This window comes from Manis pentadactyla, chromosome 1 (assembly GCF_030020395.1).
Source record: "Manis pentadactyla isolate mManPen7 chromosome 1, mManPen7.hap1, whole genome shotgun sequence".
In the NCBI taxonomy this organism is placed as follows: domain Eukaryota; kingdom Metazoa; phylum Chordata; class Mammalia; order Pholidota; family Manidae; genus Manis; species Manis pentadactyla.
The window spans coordinates 123,077,494-123,096,350 of record NC_080019.1 but is presented as its reverse complement, the minus strand read 5'-3'; the positions used below and the strand labels follow the sequence as shown (position 1 = coordinate 123,096,350).

The 18,857-nt window shown below is 38.1% G+C and overlaps 1 protein-coding gene across 6 annotated transcripts in view; it reads left to right on the top strand.

Moving 5' to 3' along the window:
- The first annotated feature begins 1,402 nt into the window (after window positions 1-1,402).
- Window positions 1,403-18,857, top strand: part of ATP13A3 (ATPase 13A3) — an 84,472-nt gene continuing 67,017 nt past the window's right edge. For 4 of the 6 annotated variants that reach the window (XR_005034158.2, XM_036933183.2, XM_036933184.2 and 1 more), the window contains exons 1-2: window positions 1,403-1,921; window positions 2,712-2,755. The gene's annotated coding sequence lies outside the window, so the exon portion shown is untranslated. Of the gene's footprint in view, window positions 1,922-2,711; window positions 2,756-17,864; window positions 18,292-18,857 lie in introns of those variants that run through there. The other 2 variants (XM_036933181.2, XM_036933182.2) reach the window with 2 other exon arrangements.

Genomic DNA, 18,857 nt, shown 5'->3' with positions numbered 1-18,857 from the left:
AGAAGCACTTGAAAGCTAACTGGAGAGGGCTCTTTAAGCTGAGGGTTGGCTTAATAGTTTTCTTTTAGGACTTGAGAGACTTGAGCTTCTTTAAAGGCTGAGGGGAAACAGCCAAGAGCCAAGGAGCTGAAGAGGAGGGAGGAGGGGGGTTTAATGGCTCAACCCCATAGAAACAGCTTCTTGTTTACCTAATATTTTCACATGCCTTATCTCATTCAATTATTTGAACACCAGTGAGGTTTGAAACAAACAAATAAACGGTGAGACTGAGACCACGGATTGGGAAGAGGCTTGGGCCCACCTCGGTCCAGTGTGATGTACATGCCACACGGTTGTCAGGAAACATACGGAAACTGTCGGGCTCCATACAACCTGGCGAGCCAGCAGCAGCATGTTCCTGGCCCCGGAGGAGGTGATATCCGTGTCGTGGACTCTGGCCGAGCGTTGACCCAGATGAGGTGTCACCACTTGCAGCAACCCCGGGGAATCGTCGCCAAGTGCTGTAAACGGGAGCCGGAACGCTCCTTGCCTTAGACCCATTCTTAGGCTCTGGCAGCTAAGAATTCTGTTAGCAGCAAAGTGGAATAACAATAACGGTGATGGCCCGGCCTCCAGGGAGAGGAAGAGGTAGACTCAGGTAGACTCAGGGGAAAGACGGCCGGAGCCCGAGGTAGCAGGTGGCTGAGCGCGCTCCTAGCGCGCGCGTCGCCGAAGGGACGCGGTGAAAACCAAACTAGCGATTTGTGTATCCGGCCGGGGCCCTGCCTAGAGATAAATTTTCTGCGGAGAAAAGTATTTAATATGCTTCCAGCACTGTCGGAAGAAACTCCTTCACGCTAGAGGCGGTGGACTGGGCGCGGGGGGAGCTTTCTCCTGGATAAGCCTCCCAGTTCTCCGCGGAGACCTGGCGCGCCGAGCCGGTTGTCAAATGAGAATTACAGTTTTTTGTTTGTTTTTGGAGGGCAGGGGTTGCTGTTAAGGAACGAAAGAAACCCGGGTTGGGAGTTTGGATCTGGCTTCCTCTGCATCATTTTAGCACAAGCTTCCTCCGTAACCTTGACTCTGGACAAGTACAGTGTAGGTCCTTTACTGGGCCTCAGTTTTTCTGTACATAAAATGGGAATTTAGACTATGATCTTGTTTTTGCACTGCCAGAGTGGCGAATTCCACCTTTTCCCGTCAAAAAAAAAAGGCATCCTCCAGCAGTAACTCCCCGCCGCAACAAAAGCTTTTTTGGAGAGCTCTCTCCTGCAGTTGCTTTTCTTCACCCCCTTAAGGGGCAAAAGGCGAGGAGGTGGGCGGGGCCCAAGCCACCGCCCCGCCCACATGATCTGGGCCTGCCCCTCCTTACGTCCCCTCTGCGCCCCACAGCCCTCGGCGCTGGGATGAGGCAATCACGTGACCTCACATCCGGCGCGGGAGTCCCGAGCTCGCCGCGCGCGCTCCCCTGCTTGCCTGCCGGCTCTCCCCGCAGCCTGGTCTGGGCGTCACAGCGGAGGGGAGGGGGGTTCGGTTCGCTACGTCTCTGGCGGCGGGAGGCCGTTTCGAAGTGCTGACTACCCCCCTCCCCTGCCTGCCTCCCCCTGCCGCCCTCCCTTGTTCTTGTTCTGCCCTGGCTGCACGCCGCCGCCGCGGGCGCAGTGGAGGAGAGCGCGGACGCCCCTGCGCCGGGCTCGGCCCGGGCCCAGCCGCGGCGCCTCCCTCCGATCACTCGGAGCCCGCAGCGCGCGGCGGCGCGGGTGGCGGTCCCGTCGCCTCGAGCCGGAGCGACCTGCGGCTGCCGGCGCGGGACGAGGGCGATGGGGCTAGGCTGAGGCGAGGCGGCGGCGGCGGCGGCGGCGGCGGGCCGCGGTCCCGGACCCCGCGGCCCATCGGCTGCCCCCGTTGGGAGGCCGCCGAGGAGACGGCGCGGCGGCGGCCGGTGAGTGGCCGGGCTCTCCTGGGTCGTCGGTAGGATGAGGTGGGCGTGGAGCGGCTGGGAGGCAGTGATAGGGGAGCTTGGATGAGGGGATTGGTATTGTCGGGTACCAGGTGAGCTTATGGACGGCCGCCTCCAGCCAGAATTGGGCATCAGTTCTCGGGGAGGGTGTGTGTGCGGTGGCGAGGGGAGCGGTAAGATAGCCGAATGGCTGTCAGGGACAGATGAGACAAGGAGGAGGGACACACCTTGTGGATGTGAAGGCCTGGTGTGGGCATGCTGCTTGGGGGAAGGCGAGTATATGTTGGGGCTCCGGATGGGACGGTAGACCAGCCCTTTTAGAAAGTCGGAGATGGCGTGGTCGGAGATAAGGGGTATAAGCAGGGTGCTTAATTAGTTTCTGCATGTGCTGACTGAAGGAATCTTGAATCCATCCTTAGCCACAGACTAGTAGAGCTCTTTTCTAATCACCGCTTTTCACAGATAAACTAAGTGAGGCCTATAGAGGAAAGTGAATTTTGACTTGCCTAAGGCCTCTCTCTTTTATATTGAAGACTAGAAAAATCCAGTGCCCTTTTCTCAGATATTTCCGTGGCCATTTTTATGGCCTTTCCTCATCTCCATTCCCTTCATAAACTTAGGTTCCGATGGGTGTATGACCTCTTTTTGGGGGGATGGTACCTAGTGGGCCGAAGGAATCGGATTGGAGATTGACAATAACTCAGTTTGGGGCATCGCAGTTTGGAAAGCTTTTGTGACAGGTGTTTATTACCATCGTTTCCTCTTCCCATAGATCTGACAGAAACATCCTTGGGTCTTGGTGTCTGGACATAGGAGGTATGAATCATTCACAAATTAACTACTTCCAATCATCAGTGTCTTAGAGCTATATTTAGTGGTTATATTAGTGCAAAATGAATGGGTATGGAGTCGTAAACGTAGAAACAGAAACCTGTTTCTTACATGCAATTATAAACCAAATGACGAGAACATTTTATGTATGTAATGACTATTTTAGATCTGAGTCAGGAAGTTTAGAATTTTTTTAAAATCTTAGAAATGTAGGAAGGTTTAAAGCCTATTGCAAAATGAACAGTATCTTCTAAAGGCTTTGTATAGCTAGAAGTGAAGGTGTTCTATTTTGATTATCTTTTAAAGTGTGATTACATAGATAAAAATGCTCTACCTTTGATGAGAACTCAGCCTCTTTACCAAGACATATGTATTTTTGTTTCATTGGAGTATATGTGACATTCTTTTATGAGGAGGATTGTAGTTGAATAGGCTACAATTGCCAACGTAAATGTATGTGGGCATCCCATTCTGGTTTAACAACTCCTTTTTTAGGGCACATCTGTTCCTGGAAGTTTGAAATAGTAAACCTATTATTAATAATTTTTATGGAGGTTTGCTTTTGCTACCACCCATATTTTTACATTATCCACCATTAGATCAGGTGATGGTGAGACAGTTAAGTGAAATTTTTGAATGTAGAACAACAAAGCTTGTTTTGGGGTAGGAAAAGTGGTGGCACTAGTTGCCTCAATTTATAAGTAGCGCAGTTATAAATTACTAAAAATATTAAGTAGCAATTTATTTTAAAAGTAAAGGTGACAGGCTTCAATTTGATGGCGATGTTCAAATTATGTAGTAAGAGGGGCAGTTTCTTTGTCCAGGCCAACTGGAAAGCTTTGTTTGGGGTAATTATAATTTTAATTTACAACTGATTTGAGATAAATAGGATAAATTCCTACATAGGTAGGAAAATATTTCCACAGTAATTAGAACAAAGCTCTGTAAGCCTGGATGTCCAAACAGTATCTTCTGATGGGTTTCCACATAGTTTTGCATATTAGAATTGAAGCTAAAATACTTAGTTTGGTTTAGTTAGCCCTTAATAGTTGTCTCATTTAGGTAACTTCAGTTTCCTATCTATGTCATATTTCAAGTATGGATTCTTTTGTGGATAATAAATGTGTTGGCAGCTACAGCATACTGTCGGAGAAAAGGCATGGACTTGGGAATCAGATTTTCCTAACTAGCTATTTGACCTCTATCAGTTCTAATAGTTATTGAGCAAGCCTACTGTATACTAGACTTAGAATTAACCACTTGACATGAATCATTTCCTTTTCATCTCATTTAACAGATGAGGAAACTGAGGTTCAAAGATGTTTAGTTGCTTGGAGTCACATACACCTAACTTGGTAAATATAGAAATAGAAACCCCTAGTCACATACAGTAACAGAGAGCTAGGATTCTGGCTATCTTTAAAGTTCTTTATAATTTAAGGTGCTTAACTTCCCTGATCGTGGTCGTCGTCATCATCATCATCTTTTTTTTTTTTAACAAAGAATGCTAATACACTTACCTCAGAGTTTTGAGGATTATCTGAGAACATATGTTCCCCTTTTTTCTCCTCCCAATCCATATACTTGTTGTTGTGCTTGTATAGCATGGTGGTTTTGTAACCATTGTGTGTATAAGGTTTTAAAATTTAAATATATTTATTCCAAAGATTAATAGCAGTCCCAGGAGATGAGCTGTGATCAGAGATATGGTGGCATCCTGTAAAAGTTTGTCGTTAGAGTTATATTTTTTCTCCAATGGTGGGGGTGAAATAAGAACTTTAAACTTGTGAATGACAACAAAGTGGTTGTAATTTCTAAAATCTTAGAAGACAAATAGAATTTTAAAATGGTCTTGATTGCTTGGTTTGTTTAAAGCTAGGTTGTTTACTGTTCTATTTGATAACCTAAACTAACTATGTAAGTGCTAAGTGCAGGTCTTGTGAGTGGACCATAAATCAAATAGTTAGCAGCTTATCACTTACTATAAAGACAACACTCTTAAAACAATTCACAGTAGTATGCTAAAAAAAAACAATCTAGTGTCTGACGTCAGGCTAATACATCAGAAGGTTTGTTCCAGTGATGGAATGTATTCTGAATGTGTCCTGTAGCTCATCTAGTTAAGTCTGGATCCAAGAGATAGCTGAGGGGATTTAGTCTTTGGTTTTGGAGCATAGTTTGTGTGAAATGAAGTTAACTGGTGTATGGAGAGAGTAAATCTGTAATTATCAAAACCATGTTGCAGTTAATGCACCTAACTATCCCAGGAAACATGCAGGAAGCAAGGTAATAATTGTTAAACTCTTACTAACTTTTGTTGATCTTTATGTTTTGAGAGTAGAGAAATAAGGGAAGACCAGCTTTTAAGATTTAGGTAAAAAAAAAGAGAAAGGGTTCTGGGCTTATTTAATTTAGAGAAAAGTTTGTGGCATTTGTAAGGTAGAACTTCTTGAAGTTAATGGTAACTAGTGATTGTAAAAGTTGAGTTAAAAACATCCTTGTTAGATTAAAAATAGGGATAATGTGAAATGTCATGAATAAATGATAATTGGAAAAAATGATCACTGCTATAACAGTGACTTAAAATTGATTTTATGGTAATCAGTAAGAAGGGAGAAAAATGGAATGAAGGAAAGGGAGAACTGTTCAAATAATGTCTGGGAATGAGGAAAGTTGAGTATGGAGATTGCTGAAGAGTTTCTTTCCATAGAAGAGTTGTCCAGCGAAAACTCTCCCAACACTAAATCTAGTAACTTCTTAGATCCAAAGGCTCATAATGGGGCCTTTGTTAGATCTGAGATGGTAAAACATTAACTCAAATAGTAAACTTTAAGAGTGCCAAATTTAAAGAAGATCTTAGGTACCACGAGGGAGCTCCTCAAGGAAAGACCATATAGACCTATAAAAACAGAGCTCCTCAGGCATGTTCCTTTGAAGGTACAGTTAAAAATGCATCTTTTACCCTTCTATCACCAAAGCCTAGTGATAATAGTAAAAGTTGAGAATGCAGGAGGTACCTTTGTTTGAAGTCTATAAATGTTAGATGGGATAAATTGAGTTGTAGTTAATCTCTTAATGAAAATCTCTCTTTTGTTGACTCCTTAGCTTGCTCCCTGTGAGTCTTTCTTTTAAATGATCTCTCGACACTTAGATACTAGCTAGTTAAGAAATTTTAATTTCCAGGAAAAGTGAGTTAACTGAGTAAAGTAGAATTTCTTGATAACATGATATGGAACTTGGTGATGTCTATAAAATCTTTCTCAGTTTTAAATAAAAATAGTTCTAATTGTTGAGTGGTAATGTGAGAGACAATTTTACCTCACTGATAGCAAGCTGGATTAATTGATTCCTATTTTCCTTAGTTTTTCTTATTTTCTTCACAGAGGAATTTGAGTTAGACATAGAAATACTGAGGTATGAGATTGGAAAATAATAATGCTGAATGGTAATAGATGGGTCTAGACCAGTCAGTCCCCTCTTTTTACAGAAAAGGAAACTGGTGTTTGGAAAGTAAGTGATAGCATGCTAAGGATCATTGGGTATTCTTTTCACCCTTGCCGTTATTTTATAGTATCTGGTACCAGCACATCTCAAAACTGTGTGTGTGTGTGTGTGTGTGTGTGTGTGTGTGTGTGTGTTGAAAACCAGCATCCGTGTGTGTGTGTGTGTGTGTGTGTTGAAAACCAGCATCCGTGTGTGTGTGTGTGTGTGTGTGTGTGTGGAAAACCAGCATCCAAGGATTGCTTTTGATTACTTGACAGACTTTTATTAACATTTTTAGTTAATTTTAAAATAAGTCATGGAATAGCGTTTTTTTCCATTTGTGAAATAGGATGAAAAATATATAAGTTGTTAACTTTGATATAAAAGACAAGTGTTTTGGTTCCTAATTACAATCTACAAAATTGAGTAAAGTGAATCACCTTTTATGTGAGGGCTTTGGGCCTAAATTCTCACTTAAGGTATAAGTCCTATGTAGTCAAAGTTACCCTTGAAAAAGTCTTTTAAGGCACCAGTTTGAAAACTGGTTGTTAACTCCTATTCTTTCAGCTCCAACAGCTGGTTGATTTCCTCCAGCTTTTCGAAAAGGTTACTTTTTTGGTCAGCTGGATCGTAATAGGTTATGTGAAATACCTTTTGACAGGAGAATGGGACTTTAAAAATTAACTGAGTATTAGGAGATTTTCAGGTTCTATAGCTTGCTTACTCTGGAACAAGGATATAATCCTGATACCATTATTTTAAATATTTTTTTCTCTTGTTTTTCTTTTTTTGGCAGGACAGATAGTTGAATGGGTGTAATTAAATGCATATATGATGTAGCTGCACAGTGTGAATAATGGAGAAAGAAATTAGGTATTTTGAAAATCTTCTATCTCCCTAGGGTCATACTGAGTGTTTTATACCACACCAAGAACCTAGCCTAGTTAAAAGTCTAAGTAACAAAGTTGGTAATATTAGGCTGTTAGTACTTTGTATAATTTGGGGTTGATACTCAGCTACTTTCAGTGCATTTAAGATTTAATGTCCTCCTAAGTAATGACTATACCATCTTACTCCGCTGATAGTAACTGCAATGGGGGTGGTGAAGACTTGATAACACGGTTGAATGTTGAAACCACAATGTTGTTGTTGTTCATGTGAAACCTTCACAAGATTGTATATCAATGATACTTTAATTTAAAAAAAAGATTTAACGTCTTCCTTACTGCTAGCAAAATCTGCATTATTTTTAAAGAAACTATGTAAGCTGTTAATATTTTCAATGAAATTCAAAGTATCTTAACATATACATCACCTTGGGATAGCACAGTATGAAAATACCAGACTTCTAAAAAACATCATGATGGCTTAAGATGCCCTGGGAGAGACCATGGTGTTATTGGTTAAAATGTGGGCTTGAGAGCCATGTACAAAGGATTTTGAATTCCAGCCTCATCACTTAACTAGCTCCTTAGTTTGCTTCAGGTCTCCTAACCTTTTTTTTTTAAAGTTTCTTCATTTTGACAATTGGAGTTAATAAAACCTACCTTTAAGAATTGTGACGGTAAGAGGCTCAGTAAATGGTAACTTTTTATTTGTTAGTTTAATTACATTTAAGATAGTCAAAACAAGTTGTGCCTGGGGTGTTTGTGTGTGTGGGGGGGGGCAGTGATTGATGACTGCTGTTTTGTTTTTTAACTAGAACAGCTGGCAATAATGATATAGTGCTGTATTCAGGCTTTTCATAGAAAAAGACCATGATTTTACATCTTTGGTGACAATATTCTTAAAAGCTCAAGATGTTAAACTAATGTATCTCTAATATACATTTTGCATGTATTTTTGTCTTTCTCTTTATGTCTCTGGTTGTGTTTGCAGTCTTTTTTCTCTCATGTTCTGTGTTACTGTTACCCCATTATCCCTTCCTGGCCACATTATTAATTTTGTTTTTTAAATAGTGTTTTCTCTGCCTTATATTCATTTTGAAATACTGATTAGTGAATATGTCTATGTCTTTTCTTCAAAAAGAACACTTGAAATTTTATTTTACTTCTGTGGCCTTTGGATTGATTTCTTTAAATGTGGGTCATTGGTTCTTTATAGACCAAAGTTTTTCATCCATTTCTAGATTATGCCTTAGCTGCTTAAGTCATCAGTTTTCTAAGCTCATTTATAACTTATTTTTGTCCATGATTTCCTAAAGTTTCTCTTAAAATTTTTTTCCTTATTATTTTCCTAAACAAACAATGGAATCCTTATTTATATGCCAATTATAATAATAATACTCAGTTTACTAAGCAAAATGTAAAGTACTATAGGCAAGTAGCCTCATTTTGTCTGGAACACTTAATATTTGAAAGACTAGGCTAACCTATCAAATTCTTAGTTACAATAGATTTTTATTTCATGGGTTCTTTTGATATGACAGTATGCTTTTAATAGTTATCACCACCACCTCAGAGTTAGTTGACAAAAATTTTGAGCTAACCCATGATTATTTTCTGTTCAGATTTTGGTGGGAAGACTAGTATAAACTGCTTAATTTGGTTAGGTTCAGAAGCATCCTAATGTGTTTTTCCCTGAATCCTTTCTCATCTCTGGTGCAGCCCATAGTGAATGACCCTCATATTCCCTTAAAAGTTATAGCAATTCCAATGATTGTGGTGCATTAGAACTGTGAATTTATAGGCAGTAAAGGAGGCTTGGCTATTGCCTCTTGGTTATTCTGTTAGGATTGTGTTGGCACATCTAAATACTCAGTTCTTTTTTAGTTTCTGTATGTGCCAAGCACAGGGCTAGAGGCTGGGTATGCACTGATGGATAAATTCTGCTGTCTTAGTCTAGTAGGTGATCCCAGAGGTGTTAGACTGCACAAATCCTGAGGACACCGTTCACGTTGCATTTGCTGGGAATCTGGCCCTTTGGCCTCTTTCAGTTGAAAAAAATTCAGCACTTCCATCAAGATAAGTTAACACACATCTTTATCATGTCAAACAACGCTCTTGTCATAATCGGATCCTGTGTTTTTTAGCCCCATTTTCAGCCATTCTCCAGAGGCTACCCTGTGCTCCATCCAGTTTAAGTAATTTGTATTCCTGACATTTTCTAGGATTTCTTACCTTTGTACTTTTACCTATGGTATTTTTCTGCTTGTATTCCATCTATTATTTTCCCCTTTTTCTTACTGTCTCTTTGCTTGATGAACTTCATACCCTTCAGGACTTAGATCAAATGATAGTTTCTCTTAAGTTTTTTCTGTCCTTTATGCTCCTCTTTTCCTGTTCCTCTCCCTGCTGCCATGATACCTACTTTATTGCAGCATTCAGCCATTTTGTTTGATATGTATTTACCACTAGATTGGCTCCTTGAGGTTAGAAATTTGATCTTTGTAATCTCCAGCATTTAGCACAGTATTTGGCACATGCAGACAATGACATTCTGATAAATGACTTTTTAAGAAATCAAGTGGTGATGAGTCATAATCATTCTGGCTAGAATGCTAATTTAATATCCAAAGATTTATTTAGAAATAGAATATTTTGGCAACTTTTGGTTTTCTCAATTAATTGGCTTTTTCCCTAAGTTAAGCAAAGGTTTGGGGTTAGATTTCAAGATACTGTAGGGCTAGATTGAAGGAACTGCTTTAAATGCACTGGTGAACGTGTTGGTAAGACTTTCTGTCTGTAATAATGAAAATGGTCTGTAAAACAAAGCTTTTCAATTCAAGAAGAATGGGTGATTCATAAATTGCAGTAGTACCAGTTCAATCTCTGTCTCTGCCAGGAGTTCCCACTGCTGCGTAGGAGCAGATGAGGTGAAGAAGTGGGAACACGTCAGGGAAGCCCACTCAGGAAGACTCGCAGGCTCTTCCAAGGGCCAGCCTCTGAGTGGTAGAATTGCAGCGCTGCTCCCCACATCTCCATGCTTACTTAATGTGTTGTTACTTAGAGATTTATATTAGATTTATCAGCTTTGAGAAGCTATAACTCATTTATGTATTAACTTCTGAGCAGAATAACTCTTAAGAAGAAGAGGAAGTAGTAGATTCTGAAGAACATATTGCAGTGGTGGGAGTTGTAGGATTAAATAAAGTAGCTAAGGGACCTGGGAAGAGGGTGTCGGGAGAGCCGGGAAGGGGGCACAGGGGTGAGATGTGTGAGCATACCAAAGCTAAAATTGACTTTGTTGTGAAATTTTGCCTAGAAAGACAGAAAGGATTTTATTACTTCTTCACTTACTGCCATCCTTCCCACTCCCCCACCCTCCCACCCCCACCCCGCACCACGCTTGCCCTGTCTCATTCTTTCGGCTTTGCCTGGTTCCCAACCTTTAAGATTTTCAGTCTGGACATTCAGTATCGTGGGACAAGTGCTGTGACACATGCAGAGGGACAAAGGTGGGAGAAGTCCTCTGCTGAGAGGTGGAAGGAGCAATCAAAGCTTAGTAAAGAAGATAGTTGGCCAGAGTCCAGATGGATTAGTAGGATCTCTTTAGTGAGACTGAGTTAGGGAAGGATGTTTTTGGTGGAAGGAACAATATATAATGGAATGGAATCAGGAAAAGTCCTCTTTGAGCAACTACAGATTGTGTTGTAAATAGATGGGATGTAAGGTTTGTGAGAGGTGAATGATAACCATTGGTGAATGACACATGTTGTTGACAAGTAGCCAGATTCTGCAGGATTTTACACTGTCTTCCAGTTCATTGTAACTTTGTCAGTGGAGTTCAGTTGGGCCTCTCTGCCCCAATTCCCCAAGTAGGGAAAAAGATGGTACTATGCACTGTAAGACTTTTGAGAGTCTTGCTAGTTACTAGGAGAACTGCTTGACTTTGTTTAATCTTGTATTTTCCTCAGTTTTTAAAAATTTTATTTTGGAGGGATTTTTATACCAGTTTGGGAAATGCTGCTGCAGACAATGGCAAGTTATTGACATTTTAAGCAGAGAGAGAAATGATCATATCTGGTTTGTTTAATGATTTGAATGAGGGAAACTAGAGAGGGGATCAGGACCTGAGTTGACACAGTGCCAGTGGAGATAAGGCATGGTGAGGTAGATTTGGGAGAGGTAAAAATGATAATACTTAGTGCCCAGTTGGATGTAAAAGAGATTGCAAGGAATCTAGGATGAATTTCAAATTCCTGGCATGGGTTTTAAGGCAGATACATTCATTAAAGGAGTAGAGGGAATTGGCAGTGGTTGAGGGGGCAGGTTTTTCGAAAAAAAGATAGTATGTGCATATATAGTACATGTTTGAATATGGGTCTGGAGCTTGTGAGAGATGAGTGCTCAAAATACTAATTGGTAGTTGCTACTGTAGATGGGTGGGTTATGCGACTCTTTTTTTTTTTGGCGAGAAGCAGTTTATTAGTGCTAGCACTGACTCAGGGATTTATAGCCAAAGGCTGAGCCCAGAGTGCAGCGGGGCCATGCCTTTTATTCATTCACTACAAGGATAAAGAAGAGTCAGCACCCAAGAATGTTGCAGTGGGAGCTGTTAGTGTACTGTAGGTTCAGCCAGAATGCTAGTTATGTGGGGTTTTTTTTTCAGAACAAGGATGGGACTTTTTTTTATTAAGGTATCATTGATATACACTCTTAATGAAGGTTTCACATGAAAAACAATGTGGTTACTGCATTCACCCATGTTATCATGTTCCCCCCATATGCCATTGCAGTCACTGTCCATCAGTGTAGTAAGATGCCACAGAGTCACTACTTGTCTTTTCTGTTGTACACTGTCTTCCCCATAATCCCCCCTACACTGTGTGTACTAATCATAATGCCTCTCAATCCCCTTTTCTCTCCCTCCTCACCCTTCCTTCCCCAATCCTCCACTTTGGTAACTGCTAGTCCCTTCTTGGAGTCTGTGAGTCTGCTGCTGTTTTTGTTCCTTCAGTTTTGCTTCGTTGTTATACTCCACAAATGAGGCAAATCATTTGGTATTTGTCTTTCTCTTCCTGACTTATTTCATGGAGCATAATACCCTCTAGCTCCATCCATGTTGTTGCAAATGGTAGGATTTGTTTGTTTCTTACGAGCCTGGAGAGTATTAATAATTCAGAAGTGGGCAGAGGAGGTAGAAGCTTGGTTACCTGGCTACCTTCCCCACAACCCAGGCTAGCATAATATGAAGTAAATGTAATTTAGAATTGTGGAAGGTAAAAAAGTCATTTGTGGGCCACTTTGAAACCCAGTAACTATTTTCCTTATGAAAGCATGTTTTTCCAGTATACTTGGCATTCAAATGACTTTTTGGATAATGGACCCTTGAAAGATGGTGCCATCTGCATATCATTCCGTAATTTGTTGGTAAGGTGTTTTGATATAAAGTCACCCCATGCTTGACTTTCCAGAGAAAGTGAAAAATGCTAATCTTGGTTAAGTGAAAATGATTATTTTTTCCTGTTTTTAAAAGACAATATTGATTGAGAACAGGTAAGTAAATTAGATAATACCTGTAAAAGTGTTCTGTAAACTAAGAATCCCTGTACAAATGTCAGTTACTATTAATTGTGGTTGGCACAATACTTAAACACGTTAATTTTTTTTTTTTTAATCCTGTATAGTGGATACAGCATGATCACAAGAAATGAGAAAGTTCAGATTTCTGTGATGGTTGTACCACGAGTAAGGCCATTATCCTCCTTGACAGCCATTTAAAGAGCTGTGTTTTTAAAATACTTATTGAAAGGGTTTTGTACTTACTTTCTATCCTGAATCAACATGGGTAGTTTCAAATTGGGAAAAAGGAGTAAAGTGGAAAAAGACACATGTAATTTTAAAAGGTGATCCAAATGCCTATCAGTTATAGTTATAAATTAGCAGGATTGTACTTTTTGTACAGAATATATAGTGATCTTGTGCTTCTTTGTGGTTGGGTCTTCATAATGTCTAGAAGAATGAAATGTGAACAATACTGTAAGATAGATGATGAGTAAAACTAATTTTGCTTTCTTCAAACATAATACAATAATCCTGAAGGGAATCATGGTGAGTCAATGAAGAAAAATTATTTTGGGGTTTGCTGTTAATAAGAAAAACAAACATCTCTGGGGTCTATGTAAAACTTCTTAACACACTACTGAATACTTAGAAGTAAAATTCTGTGGCACATTTTCATTTGTTCTTCCCTCTATTTTTCTTCTCTGTCCTATTCCCTTCTCATCCTAGCCCTTCCTTCCCACTCTGCTGCTCTACCTTGGTGCCTATCTGTGCACATTGTTACTTTGCATCTCAGTGTGCAACTGCAGTGTCATCTTTTTGAATATGTAAACAGGTTAAACTCACCATCTTACTATCAACAGTGTACTTTACTCGAGTGAAGTAACAGTATAGTTGACCCTTGAACAAAATGGATTCAAACTGCATGGGTCTGCTCATATATGCATTTTTTTCAATATATTGGAAAATTTTTTGGAGATATGCCACAGTTCAAAAAAGCATTCTCTTTTTGACTACGGTATGTAATATATAAAGTATGTGCTGTTGGTGTTACTAGTACAGCTGCTGGTCAACAGGCTATTAGTAAAGTTTTTGGGGAGTCAAAAGTTTTATGTGGATTTTTATGTGCAGGAGCTTGGAGTTCCCAACCCTCATGTCGGTCAAAGGTCAACTGCTAGGAACAGTTGAGACCAACTTGGGGCATGTACTCCCAGTAACCACTGCATCATGCCAGTTACCTGCCAGCAGCAACAATAAGATTTTTATCTAAACTGCATCTTGATTTTAGCTATGAAAAAATGTGGAAGGATATGAGTCTTAGAATTAATTAATGTATACATTTCAAAGACCATATTTTAAATTGTTTGAAATGTCAAACAAGTTGTTAGGGATTTGGATTAATAGCATTATGGGTTAGAAGAAATAAATAGTCACTAACTTGCATTAAAATGGAAGAAACATTCGTTCATATACTAATGAAAACCCTTAACCTTACCTCTGAACTTAAATGTGTATCTTTTAATTTGGAGAATTAGGCTCATTTATCAATTTGGTTTGTTTATACAACCTGTTACTATATTAGAACTCTTGATTTGTTAATTCCTAATGTATTAAATGCCCATGCCACACAATTTTTTTTGGTACTTGTTTTAAAAATACTTATTTCTACTAGGTGTTTTTGTTTGTAAGTATCCACCCCAAAAGGAAAAAAGCACAAAACTTTTATACTCTATTTCCTAAGTCTAACAATGTAGAGGAACTTGAAGAAACTTAATGGTAACATATGTATAGGCAGGCACATGTGACATGGATTTCTAGTCAGGATTTTTGGATTAAAGTACACAGGGATTTTACATTTTAATATATTGTGACTTGGTTTTCCAAAAAGGTAATACATATTCACTCTTAATAGCAATGCATGGTGTTGTCTTTTTTTAAAATGCTCCTTGTCTCCCCCCCCACCCCGTTTTAATGTTTTACGACATAATTTTATACTTTACTTGATCATCTTGTTAGGTTCCTGTGCTCTTTGTTATTGTTCTCCCTTCCGCTCCACAACAGATACCTAAATTTTAGTTTCAGATAGTTGTGAATTTAAGAATAATCTTTATTATAAATAGGACAATAATATTCCTGCCTTTCCCCTCACCCCATTATTATCACTATCATTTGTTTGTGTTTATTGCATGCTTTAATTTACCCATTGAGACATATGAAACAGAGTGCTATTATATAGGCAATTCCTATTTTCCTGTATTAGTATCTCCAGCGTAACTAAAACAACAACAACCACCTTATATAATTTCTCATCCTGTGATCCATCACTCTAATAAGCTGCTGCTGTATCAAAGCCTGTGGAAAACTCAGCCCCTTTCCTTACTAATGTTGGAACGTCACCTGGTGGTGACAGTGTGCAACAGCAGGCTTTTTACAAAGGCCATACTTGGGTAAGTCAGAAACTTTCACTGTTGGAATGTATCATATGAATGACTACACCTGCCTCAGTTTAGTGAAGAAGTTGAAACCAAGACAGATGAATGGACTTGCAAAACAGTTCATGTTGAATTAATTGTCACAGAAGGACAAGTTAAAGCTGACTCTTGAGTTCTCTGCTCTTTTCATTTGCTTTTTCTATTTTGGGGTAAAGATGCCTATTTCCTACTATTCTTGATATAATAATGGACATGACATATATGTTCATTTAACGCTTATAGATGAATTAGTTTGATAAGATAATTTAGAATTTGTTGCTACTTATGCTGTGTCTCTGGCTAGTACTTTTCCTCAGTGTAGATAAAATGAGGAAAGGATATAAAAATAAATATAGTCAACTGTAGCTTACTGGAAATGTACTTGTTAAAGGAGCCCTCAAAAGGACCATTTTATCTTGCCTGGGGCAAAAATAACTTAAGTAAGACTGAGATCCAGAGAATCTGGAGAATTGGTCTAGTAGAACACCATGAAGTGCTTTGAAGCCTCCTGCAAGTTCTTACCCAAGGTTGGAGGTGCATTATAGAATTAGAAGTGTACCACACCCATTCAGCTCTTAACTTTTTTTCTTTAACTACTTAAAAATATTCTTGCACTTGATGGTAAAAGCATTCAGAAAGCACTAAAGTCTTTCCCTCACTCCCACCCAAACATACTGTCACCATTAATAGTCACTGTCTCCAATTTACTGATATATTTGGCTTTTGATTATCTTAGGAGTAGGGTGCCATGTTTCTTTCTAGGCTGTTTTGGTTCTGGCAGTTTTGAATATTCAGTTTGTAGGGCTGCTCTTACCATAGTGATTCTGTTTACTATTTCCTGTTGCCTGCTGCTGTATTTTTCATAATAGATTATAGGATTTTGAAGTCAATGTAGCAATTACAACACTTTCATAGTTCTTGGTCCTTAAACATGTAGTTTTGCAAAGTCACATATGTGAAGATTAAAGGGGAAGTATAAAAGTTTAAGGTCAAAGTAGCTTGAATAAATTAAATAAATCTCTCATTCACAAAAGTAGACGTTTAAAACATGCAAACTGTTATGTTTTATATAAATGATTTTGTACATACAATTTATCACGAGGAAATAAAACAGATACCATTTGTCAGTCCAAAGGTACCTTTTCCCATTTTTTACTATTAAGTACTATACAATTGACTATAATACTCAAAGCTACTTTTTTGCCTAATGATACTTACCACAGAGATTTTCTCTGGTTAAAAGGGTTAATTTCTTTATTATCAGAAAAGTGATGAAAAATATATGTAAGTGTGCTATAGTACAGCCTAAGTTGTAACTCTTAATGTTCTTAATATTAATCCTAAAACAATTACATAATCTTTACTAATTATAACTTACTTTGTTACAGCCACCACATTGTTTTCTAATATACAAAAAAGTATAATTGTACAAAAACTGCACTTTGCAAATGTAAATACAGTTTTAGTTTGGTGTATGTTGGATACAATGGTCTTCCTTAAACCTAAACACAGAAACAAAAGCATGTATTATAAGAGAAAGTTCAAGATGGGAAGTGATAAAATGGGTATTGAGTAGAGCTTTGTTAAAATTTAACTGGTATCCTTGTAAAATTTCCATGTATTCATTAAATTATATTATGTCATTCTTATTGTTAGAAGCAGACTTGAAGTGTTAAGTTTTGCCCTCATAAAGAGTTGTCACAATTTGGTTACCCTATTTGGGAGATTGGGATTTTTTTCATTCTTTTTACACAAACATTTGTATATAAAATAGAGGTTGTTTGGTGAGTTAAGATTTTCCATGTATTAGGGAACTTTTAATTTCAGTTGTAAAGGTAGGACTGCTTTTGAATTGCACAAGGTCATTTTTGATGCTCTAAGTACCACAGATATGACACTGAAGTATTTAGAATGCTGGCTGTGCTGTTTATATTTCAGTCTTAAAAATCCTGTTGCTGAGCGGTCCTTAAAGATGGGTATCAGATCTTTATTTAACATGAGTATGTTTAATTCTCAGAAAAAAAATCCAGAACTGCAAAACAAAATGGGATGATTCGTTCAGCCTTTCAGCAATACAAGGCGGCCCAGAAGTCAGTGCAATTTTGATTTTTAAAACTCCAGAAGTATATGTGAGAAACATAAAAAATGTCATTGAGAATTTATTTTATATTAACTTAGTTTCATAAATTTTGAATAATGTGTTTTTAATTTTAGTTTTTAACTTCAAAACTCTGAAGTTGGCAAAGCCTGACTGAAGGAAAAAATTGAAGTAAATTTATTATTCAAAATTGCTTGGCTTGAAGTTCTATTTGAGTTACAGATCATTATTTAAATTACCTTGTGAAATTGCTTACTTTGAAATTCTAGGCACATGCATATAGAATATCTTGAAACAATACCCTCCGTACACATTCTGTTACAATACTATTGTTACAGCTAATGAGAAATTCAGGTGTAAAGCAAAGATGGCTTGGAGGATTGGGGATTTCTTTGCCTGTTAATGCCAACTCATCTTGATATTAGATATGACTCTCATCCTAGATTAAAGACTATACTTTAAACGGTTTTTGTAATTATATAATGTGGGGAAAAAAAGTAAATTTCAGATATTAGCATTCGGTTTAGTGAGATTTGTTCCTGATACCTCCACTTGGTCCTGTGCTGCTGTTTTACCTTTTTTTTTTTTTTTTTGGTTTTTGTTTTTTTTACAAAATATCAAGTTCATTGTAAATGAAAGGAAGGGTTTGGTTAAGCACGATAGCCTATAAGCTCCTGGCTATTTAGATAACAAAGGCTCAGGCGTGCCCTGTGGGATTGGGACTTCAGTGTGCTAACTAGATAGGATTTGTTCAAGTAAGAAGAGCTCTACTAGTGGCAATCAGATGGGAGGGGGTGTATCTTCTGAAAACATATTTAAAATCAGTGAATTAAAAAATCCTAAATTTTAATGTCTTAATCATTTTTAAAGCAGTTCAAAAAGAACCAAAACAAGTATTTGGCAGATAATTCGCATTTGAATGGATTTTTATGCTTAGTTTTATTTTGTTTTTATTATTAAGAGACAGCTTTTGAAAGCACTGCTAATATATCAGCAATTGGGAGGAATGATGATATAGTGTTATTGGTAAGAAAAAAACTTTTATTTGTTTTCTATGATCTAGAAATTGACTTGATAAAAAAACATGCACTTCAGCAAATCACAGAAGTTTTACTTCTGTAGGTTAAATGGATTTTAGAAATTTGATATTAATGCTTTAAATATCTAATTAGATATATGGCAGAATAATATTTAATATATATTTTCATCTTGATAAACATTTAAAAATATGTTTAGATTTTTAATCTTCATGGAGTCATAGAACTATTAAGGGCGTCCTATTTATGTACTTTAAAAAGATTAAATACACATTTATAATATGTATATGTTTTAAATGTGTAAGCTGTTGCAATTGTCTCATTGGATTTTACTAAAAAGTTTATGTGAAAGGTGAATTGTTGGTAATTTCCTGTGTGGTAAAATATGTTTAAAGAGAATAGTAATTGGTGTTTCTTAGAGCACCTTTTTATATAAATTATTAATATTTCAGCTTTGGTAAAATTTTGTAAGATTTAAGAATTTTGCCTTAAAAAGTAAGTGAAATTTTGGAGAAATAACACTTGCAAAAAGAGATAATATGGTCAAGAATTATA